This window comes from Biomphalaria glabrata, chromosome 3 (assembly GCF_947242115.1).
Source record: "Biomphalaria glabrata chromosome 3, xgBioGlab47.1, whole genome shotgun sequence".
Taxonomy (NCBI): domain Eukaryota; kingdom Metazoa; phylum Mollusca; class Gastropoda; family Planorbidae; genus Biomphalaria; species Biomphalaria glabrata.
In genome coordinates, this window is record NC_074713.1 from 29,712,585 (window position 1) to 29,722,072 (window position 9,488).

Consider the following 9,488-nt stretch of genomic DNA (forward strand, 5'->3'; position numbering starts at 1 on the left):
AAACTGCACCATACACCATCAACTTAAAGAACTTGACAACTCAGGGCTCCAAAGCAACGTAACACTTTAATAGTTGAATAAATAACAGCCAATGCTGTACAATTGGCAACACGTACACTGTACAAATATCTCTCCGATAACACCGTTCCGCAGTATCAACTCTTGCACTGGCCTCTCCGTCTCGTTCCGGGCTTGCACTGGGTTCAACAGTTCAGGACTGACTTCACACACTAGGCTCGTTGTGTCGGACTCGATCGCAGACCAAGATCAAGACGCCAGCCGTCTCAACTGTACTTGACAGTACTCCGCACTGAACCGTCGTAATGCTCCGTACAGAACCACACCGCTGAACTGTGCTGTAGTCGACCGGACTGTAGTGAACCGGGCTCTGAACCTCTGCCGTCAACCGTCTTGACTGCGACACCTCCGCTCTTATATAGGGTCCCTACTGGCCTTCTAGAACCGGACAGAACGTCGCTCGACCATTCTGAGTGGTCAGATGACTACATCCCTCGTGACACTCCTGAGCTCTGTTCACGACGTCGATCCTTCCCGGACCGCCGTCGATCCTTCCCGAACCGCCGTGTTGACACTCGTCTCGGCTGACAGTCGTAACTCGTCACGGTTGACCGCTCGTCTAGCGCTGGCCTGGGGCGATTTGCGTCGGCTGACTACACAATCACCACTACCCCCATTTGTGCCACCACCAGGTTTATAACAGTATTATAGTTAAGAAATTATAAAACTAAAAAAAAATCTGTCACTAATATAATTTATATATGCTATAAATTAAATTCTTATATCGAGTCGCCTCACCCCTATCCTTTAATGCCAAATGCAATCATTAGCAGAAATTATAAAAAGGAGCAAGGATTAATCGTTTTCATTCTACCGCCCCTCCCCTTTCCAGACAGAGTTTATGTTTTTTCACATGAATTTATCATAGTAATTTTAAGAAAGACTTTGCTTTGGAAAAGTTAGAATTCAAACGAAAATTTTCAGTATAAGAGTCACGATTGAGAAGAGTTTTGAACCCAAATAATGTTTTCCTAGTCGCCTTTTTCCAACCTTTACTCAATTTGATATTTTTCTAGTTAAATTTGGGACTATAACTCACAATTTATGCTTGAATTTTATTGAATATTATTTATCGATTTTTTTTTCGGCGGCGATCCTCAAAGCCTTAATCTAAATATGTGGGGTATCTGATCTTTCCAAGGAACAAATCGGTTTTATTTACAATGTATTAAGGGCCTATAGATTCATATTAGAATATTTTTCAAAAACAACATTGTTCAAAAGGTCCTTTTTTAATATTATGAATAATGAGCTTTAGGTAAGGAGAATGCGTTTCTTCAGTGAAGAATGCAAGAAAACGCTTTTAGCGTCGGGGCCTTGCCCCGAACCCCACTCGGAAGGCCAATAGCGCTCCCCCAGACCCCCAAGCTTGCATGAGAAAGGCCTCCACATGACTGTTTTTTGTTTGTTTTGTTTTGTTTGCCTCCTATAGAGCAACCAGGCCTCATTCAGTCAGAGCCATTCAAAAGTATGGGGATAACCGCTGCTTTTAAAGACATTTAATTTTTTTTTTTTTTTGGTAGGCAGAGAGACCTACTATTCCGCTATACTCACACTCAGAGGCGACCCAAAGCGATTAGCCAAAAGGTTGTGTAACGTATTTCTTTAGACGCTAACCTCATCATTGGGGTCACGGAGGTCACGGTTGGACACTATGCTTCCCTGGTACTTGAAGTGGTCGGCAACATTAAGGTAGTGGCCATTCATACTGATTTGGGAAGCTGAGTTAATTCCATTAGGGGATTTCTAGAGCATGGCCTTCGTTTTTCTGATCGAGGTTATTTACTAATAGATAGACTAAACGAGGCAGCTGCCTCGGCAAATTCATTAACAGCAAACAGGGGGAAATTATCGACATCAAGACGCCCATTAACGATCATCTCTTTAAGAGTAGTATGTGGGAGTAGACGCCGTCTGTGCGAAACTAGATCTAGATGTCCTCATGCAAACGTCACCTTTTTTGTATTCAACATTACTCCAAAGAAAAGTGTTGGAGCAAGAACCCATTCCTGCTTGTACACCAATCTCTCTAAGGTGAAAGGAAATGACAGGGGTGGGGCGGACTGGATATCAAAATCGGGCCGGGCATTACCATATAAACCCGCCCACAAATGGCATGTCATATATTTTCGGTTGGGGGGGGGGGGATTTTACCCCACTTCGCAATTTATATATATATATATATATATATATATATATATATATATATAGGCCCCTATATATATATATTAGTGTGTGTGTATATGTAAGTAATCTTCATTACATTCGGATCTTTCATTCTTTCAAACGTTTTTTCTAGCCTAGAATACTCTCTTCCCATGGGCGTAGCCCCCCCCCCCCCCCCGGGCGGAAAAAAATTATATATATGTGTGTGTGTGTGTGTACATAATTAATCTTTATTACATTCTGACCCTTTCGGAAGACGTTTATTGTGACCTAGAAAAGATTCTTCCTGGAATTAGTGGAAAACTTGTAGACTCCCCGCCCTTTAGCTGTTTTAGCTGTTTGTGTAATATGTAAAGCTATACAGATATACGGTGTCGTAAAACCAAGTGGGTTTATTTGACACCTTCGACATAGGTCTGGGGGATCTCTCAGAGCTCCCCTAGCGCGGGGCGAAGCCCCGCCGCCGAGCACTATTTCTGGTATTGAAAGCCAACAAAATGCATATTCTGAGGTATCTACAGTGCATTATCTTGCAATTAAAAAGTTTTATTTCAAATACCTAATGTGCTATTCTTACTGACTTAGACCCTCTCGCGCCGTTCGGCGCATTTTCCGACAAGCTGTTTCCGCTACTTTTATTTTGCGTAATTCATTTTGTCGGAGAACATGTCCCGCAAAACCTCATGCGACGCTCTGTCACAACCTTACTAAGGGTTCGACTCCCAGTTCGGCATATGATTTCTTTGATTTAGACCCGATCTCTATGACTGACTCCTAAAATCAGTCTTAGCCATCTTTGTTGAGCCACATTTAGTGTTTTTTCAATTTCGACAGAAGACTATTCACACTTTATTAATGCCACTGGTAGAAATTTGTAACCTTTCTTGACTACGCTCCTGGAATTACATGCCTGAATTTCGCTTTAGATTTTATATCGAAAAGGAAATTTTTTTCGTCAAAATCATCCGTTGAGGGGTTTTAAACTAAAAAATCTCTGGAGTTTTTTTGTTGTTTTTTTTTTAATTCAAAACCCCATTTAGCTACGATCATAGAATTTGGTGACTGTAGTTTGCTTTAAAATAATATTGAAGAGAGAGGTTTTCAACTCTAAACGCTCTGTAGGGGAATTTTAAACTCAAAACCATCTGGAGGGGTTTTAAACTTTCAAGAAAAGGCCATCTGATGGAGGGGGATTTAAACTCAAAACCCCCTTTGGCTACGCTCATAGCATTTTGAGTGCGTAATTTGCTTTTTTTTAAATATTGAAGAGGTAGTTTTCAGCTTCAAACCCCGCTGGCAGGGGGTTTTAAACTCAAAACCCCTTTGGCTACGCTCATAGATTTTATAGTGTGTAATTTGCTTTTTTTTTTTTTTTTTGTATTGAGGAGGTACTTTTAGCTTCAAACCCCAACTGGCGAGGGGGGGGGGGAATTAAACTCAAAACCCCTTTGGCTACGCTCATAGAATTTTGAGTGTGTAATTTGCTTTTTTTTATACTGAAGAGGGGGTTTATCGTAAATTTTGGAGTGGGTTTTAAAATCAAAATCTTCCTTAACTGTGCTGTTGGAATTTGGGTATTGTTGTTTGCATTTTTTTGTTTGGTTTTAAAGAAGAGGGGGGTTTAACTGCAAAAACCTCTGTTAGGGGGTTTAAAACTCAAAGCCCCTGGTAGGGGGTTTTAAACCCAAAACCCCCTCATAGAGGGATTTGTATCTCAAAACCCCCTGATAGGAGATTTTTAAATCTCAAAACCCCTGGTAGGGGGTTTTAAACTCAAAACCCCCTGGTAGAGGGTTTTTAACTCAAAACCCCCTCGGCTGTGCTGTGGTACGTGATGATTTAGTATTAAAATCTCACCTAAAATAAACAAAATCAAAGCAAAAATCAGTCACTTAATTCCGTTCCCCTCCCCCCTGCCGGATACGCCCATATCTCTTCCTATAATTAGTGGAAAGATAGTAGCCTACATAACGCCAAGGGACAGCTAGGAAGTCCGGGGGAGCGCCGTGAGCTCCCACCAGTGGTGTCCGGGGCGAAGCCCCGCAACCAAGCATTATTTCCGTTATTTTAAGCTTTAAAAATGCATATTCTGAGGTATCTACAGTGCAATTAGCCTGCTAATCTTTCTCTAAAAAAATTCAAAAACCATATCTGCTATTCAATGGAGTCCAGCGACTGGTAGAAAATTGTAAAATGCTTTAGTTAGGAAGGGAAACCACAAAACCCCTTTTGGCTACGCTCATGAAATTTGGTGACTGTAGTTTGCTTAAGTTGGCTGCACTGGGGTACTAAGTAAAGTTTCCCTTTCAGACAATGAGGTCTGAGGCAAGTGATGGTTTGAAGACCCTCCCCTCCCGGTTACGTCCATGTGTTATATTATAGGTGTAAGCCTAATTCTCTACAAAATATATAAAGTTTGATAACGCATCGAAAACTAGATGTATGCATTCGTAGGATTACATAATGTATTCTATTTATCCATGTATGTAGTCTGAAAACTATAAACATTACAATAGCAGCCTAATGAGTTTGAAGATTTCTGGTATTACTTATATATTACAGACGTTTCTTCAAAAATAAGATTGTTACGTCTTACGCATTTCATGTGTCAATCTAGTCATGTATGTTGATCTGTGACTTAAAATATGCTAAATCATTGGTTTTCCTGGCTGACTCAGGCAACCCGTTCCATTAAAAGATAAGAGAAAGTAGAACGGTTAGAGAGGCACTTACTTAATGTGAAAAGCTCTCAAAAAACGCGACTGTATAGGAATATACCATGACCCATTATTTAAAATATAAATCTCCTTTCATTAAATATCGGATGTAACAGCGCTATATAAATTATTGTAATTATTGTAATAATTTTCATCATTAATGACTTCATACTAAGTTGCTCGACCGACTAACCCACTCTTTAGTGGACGAGGTCTTATCTGAAAGCCAATGTGGTTTCAGAGCCGGTAGAGGTACATCTGACATGATATTTGTTCTGCGACAATTACAAGAAAAATGCAAAGAGTAGAACTTAAACCTATACGCTGCCTTTGTGGGCCTCACCAAGCCTTTCGACACGGTCAGCGCGATGGTTTGTGGAGGATTTTAGCCAGGCTAGGATGCACATCTACGTTCCTATCCATTCTTAAGCAGCTTCACGTGGGACAAAGAGGCCAGATCAGACATAATGGTGACCTGTCTGATCACTTCCCAATAGAAAATGGCGTGAAGCAGGGCTGTGTACTTGCTCCTACTCTATTCGCTATCTTTTTTGGCGTAATGCTGGGTCAAATGAGGCAGCGATTGCACGAAGGCATCTTTATCCGGTTTCGTTCTGACGCCAATGTGTTCAATCTTCGACGTCTACTATCCCATACAAAAACAAAGGAGATGGTCATAACGGAGCTTCTCTATGCCGATGATTGCGCCCTGCTAGCTCACAATGAACATGACCTCCAGAACGCGGTAAACGAATTTGCATACGCTGCCGCCTCTTTCGGTCTATCTATAAACCTCGGGAAAACATAAGTCATGTTCCAGAAGTCACCCAATAAAACATACTCAGCCCCAAGGATCACCGTAAACAAACAGCCCCTTAATGTGGTAGACCACTTCACATATCTAGGTAGTATAGTGTCAAATGACGCCTCACTTTCAAGGGAGTTGATAATCGTCTGGCCAGGGCCAGTAGCGCTTTTGGACGCCTTCAGGCGAGAGTTAGGCGGAACAGATCGCTCCGCCTGCCTACAAAAATCAGTGTCTACCAAGCGATGGTTCTCTCAACCCTTCTGTATGGCTCTGAGACATGGACACTATACAGGAAACATCTAAGACTTCTTGATCGCTTCCACCAAAGATGCTTGCGCTCTATCATGGACATACGTTGGCAAGACCGCACAAAAAAAAAAAAAAAAAGCGACGTCTTTGCGAACGCCGGTATGGAAGTATAGAGGGACTTCTTTAGGTCCGACAATTGCGCTGGTTAGGGTACGTATCCCGTATGGGAGACGAACGTATGCCAAAGGCAGTCTTTTTTGGTGAGCTAAAAGGTGGTCGACGTAACAGAGGCGCCCCACGGAAACGCTTCAAAGACCAGCTAAGGCGTCAACTTTCCTTGGCTAGCATCTGGTTGCATGCGGCCTCAGAACGAGACAGCTGGAGGTCACTCACGAAGGCCGCGGGATACACATTTGAGACCAAAAGAAAATTTGCTGCTGATGACAAACGCAGACGGCGAAAAGAAAATCTAAATCGACCACTTGCGGACAATGGTTATGTTTGCCCTGGTTGTGGCAAAATATGTAGGTCTCAGCTGGGACTGCGCAGCCACGGGAAATACTGCATTCCTCACTAATCTTCCGACTGGAAGACAAGCCTTATTATTATTACTAAGCATAAGTTTGCCATTAGTTATAATAGTAGTAAAAATTGATTTAGATCTAGATTTATTTTTTAATTAAATAATTTTTTTAAAGATTTAAGTGTAGTATTTTTAGATCTATGTTATTAAAAATAAACAAAAAGAAACTTACTTTTTCTTTTCAAATAGCAGAAAGTAGAGCTTTATACCCATATTGAGCTGTGAATAAGTTGGGTGGTTTGCAAATTTCGCGGCTGTGTGTAATTTCTATTAAGTATTGTTAAAGAGCAAATTGTCGCGCCTATCTTTTTTTTTTTTTTTTTTTTGCTGCGTTATATCAATGTTTTCTAACTTAACCTCTCTCATCCCTCTTTTGGTTAAATTTCATTGGAACCATTAAAAGACGGGGGAGGGAAGGAGAAAAAAAATGGCAGTGCCATCAAAGTCCCATGCCGACCAGCAAAATGATTAGGCCAAACACATCCTCGAAGAGATCAAAGCAGTCCATGCCGCTCGTGTATAGCAGAAAGTACGGTCTAACGTTTTGCAAATGATAATAGATACAGTGTATAGTGTATTTTTTATATTCTTGTTGAATTTCAAACAAAATTAATTGTATTAAGAATTAAAAAACAAAAAAAAAGAAAACGTGTTCGGGCCTTTGTGTCTTGCTGCTGTCACTTTTTTTTAAAGTTGTCTGTATTGAAATTTTTTTTTTCTTTGGTCGCGACCAGAGTAACCAGACCGGCCCATTTGGTACCGGCCCACCGGGCATTTGCCTGTTTGCCCATATAGCCAGTCCGCCCCTGCTTTTGTCCTTCATGCCGTTTCTTAAGAATAGAGATAAGCGATTTACTGTGGTAAGATCGATGAATGGCGTTCTGTTTCCCGCACTTTTCATGTCTAATTTACCTGCTCAAAAATTACGTTGACTTTCAGAGAGAACATCACTTACTATGGAATTGGTCTGTTAAGGAGTATTCTGGCAAGGATATATGCCTATAGGTCTAGAACTCAATTAGGCCTATAATGCAAGTATTAGATGTATATCTTTTCTTTAACAGAACAGGAATAATTTAAACAGAACAAATTAAATCTATAAATCTAGCTTCAACGTGATTTTCTATTTTTAATTTTTTGTTTTAAGTAATGTGTTCAAGTTGTTTTGAAAAAGTCATTATCGAACCTTTGTTTCAATTATGTTTATATATTTAAAGAATCATTAAGAGCAGCAAGCAAAGGGATGTCTATTCCATAACACGCCATCTAGGAAGAATACCAAGTCTTGACCATAGACAATATATATGTAGTCTATGGTCTTGACATGAACATTTTGCAATTCCGGCAAGGGCAGACGAGTTTTTTTGCATTTTACCTAGGTAATGTGCTCATTTACGGATTAGTTTCTCATTTCCTTTCCGCGGCGAGTAGGCAGCGTCACTTAAAGAATCGAGCGCGAGTTGTGTGTCTGCGTGCTTCGGGTAGAATTCCCATCGCTGGGTGTCGCCAGCGAGTTGTCGGCTGATACAGCGCGAGCAAGTGCCGAAATGTTTGTAGGTCTCGGTGAAAGAGACAAAATGATCAAGCAATTAAATGCACATTATATAAACATAAGCCAAGCACAAATAAAAATGTTTTTGGATTGATGCGAACTTTGTCAACAGAAACAGAAAAGATTTAAAAAAAAAAAAGGCTTCTCATCGATTACCATGATCTCAACCAGATGGAAAAGTATAAGTATTAAGTAAGTATAAGTTTCTTATCGTATAGACTATATGAAAATCACAAAATTTGTATTGAAGCCTCTCACATCAAAACTGGCGAATGAAGAAGCCTATAACTTGCTAGATATGTTACATGCCGATAACAGACGCGAATTTCGTAATAAAATCCTAAAAAGTGCAACAAGGTTCTGGTTGTGGGCAGAAATTAAAATGGTAAATGGCAAACCTAGACTGAAGACACAGCAAACCTAGACTGAAGACACAGCCAACCTAGACTGAAGACACAGCCAACCTAGACTGAAGACACAGCAAACCTAGACTGAAGACACAGCAAACCTAGACTGAAGACACAGCCAAATTCAAGGACATTTACAACTGGCGAATGAAGAGACATTGAAAACATTCTCACTACTTGGATGGTTGATAACCTAACTAGCAAGTGGAGTGATGGCCCAAGATTTGTAGGCCTACAATTAAAAAACAAATTGTGCCTATTCCGAAATAAATTTAAAAAGTCAATAAATACTGATGAAGACATTGAAACCTTTACAACAGGCAGTCATATCTTACCTTTTGTTTTCCCCTGTATCTACAGAATCACCAAAGAAAATACAAGATTTTTTGTATAGTAATCTTAAATTGTCTTCTAAGCTGTTCTAGAATATTAAGTTAAACTTTAAAATAAAATAAAAGGGTATCTATAGAGGAAGAACTCCGCCCTTAAAGCTATATCAATAATGTTTAAGTTATTTCCCTTATTCGATATCAAATAAAATAATAATTTTTTTTTATGGGTTCATGTTTTGTTAGGTAGCCTACAATAATTAATTTTTTAAAGTATAAACTTGATCGGACAATGCGTGAGGGAGAAACAGGATTAATTTTTTAAGGGACTGCCAAATTTAGCCATATCTATGAACATTGAAGGAATAGTTTCCCTTGTTGCTATCTAACAAACTAATTAATTACCTGTAATTAATTGACTAATTGGTTACTTTTCCTTTATTCATTCATGTTTTGTCTATGCCAATGAATAATTGTGCCAAGGTTCTACTTGATCCAAAAATGGGTGTGAGAAATAACATGTACACACCTTTTACTAGAGAGACAGAGTGAGTCCCATACAAGCTTTGTAAAGAAAATATGCACAAAAAAAACAAAAC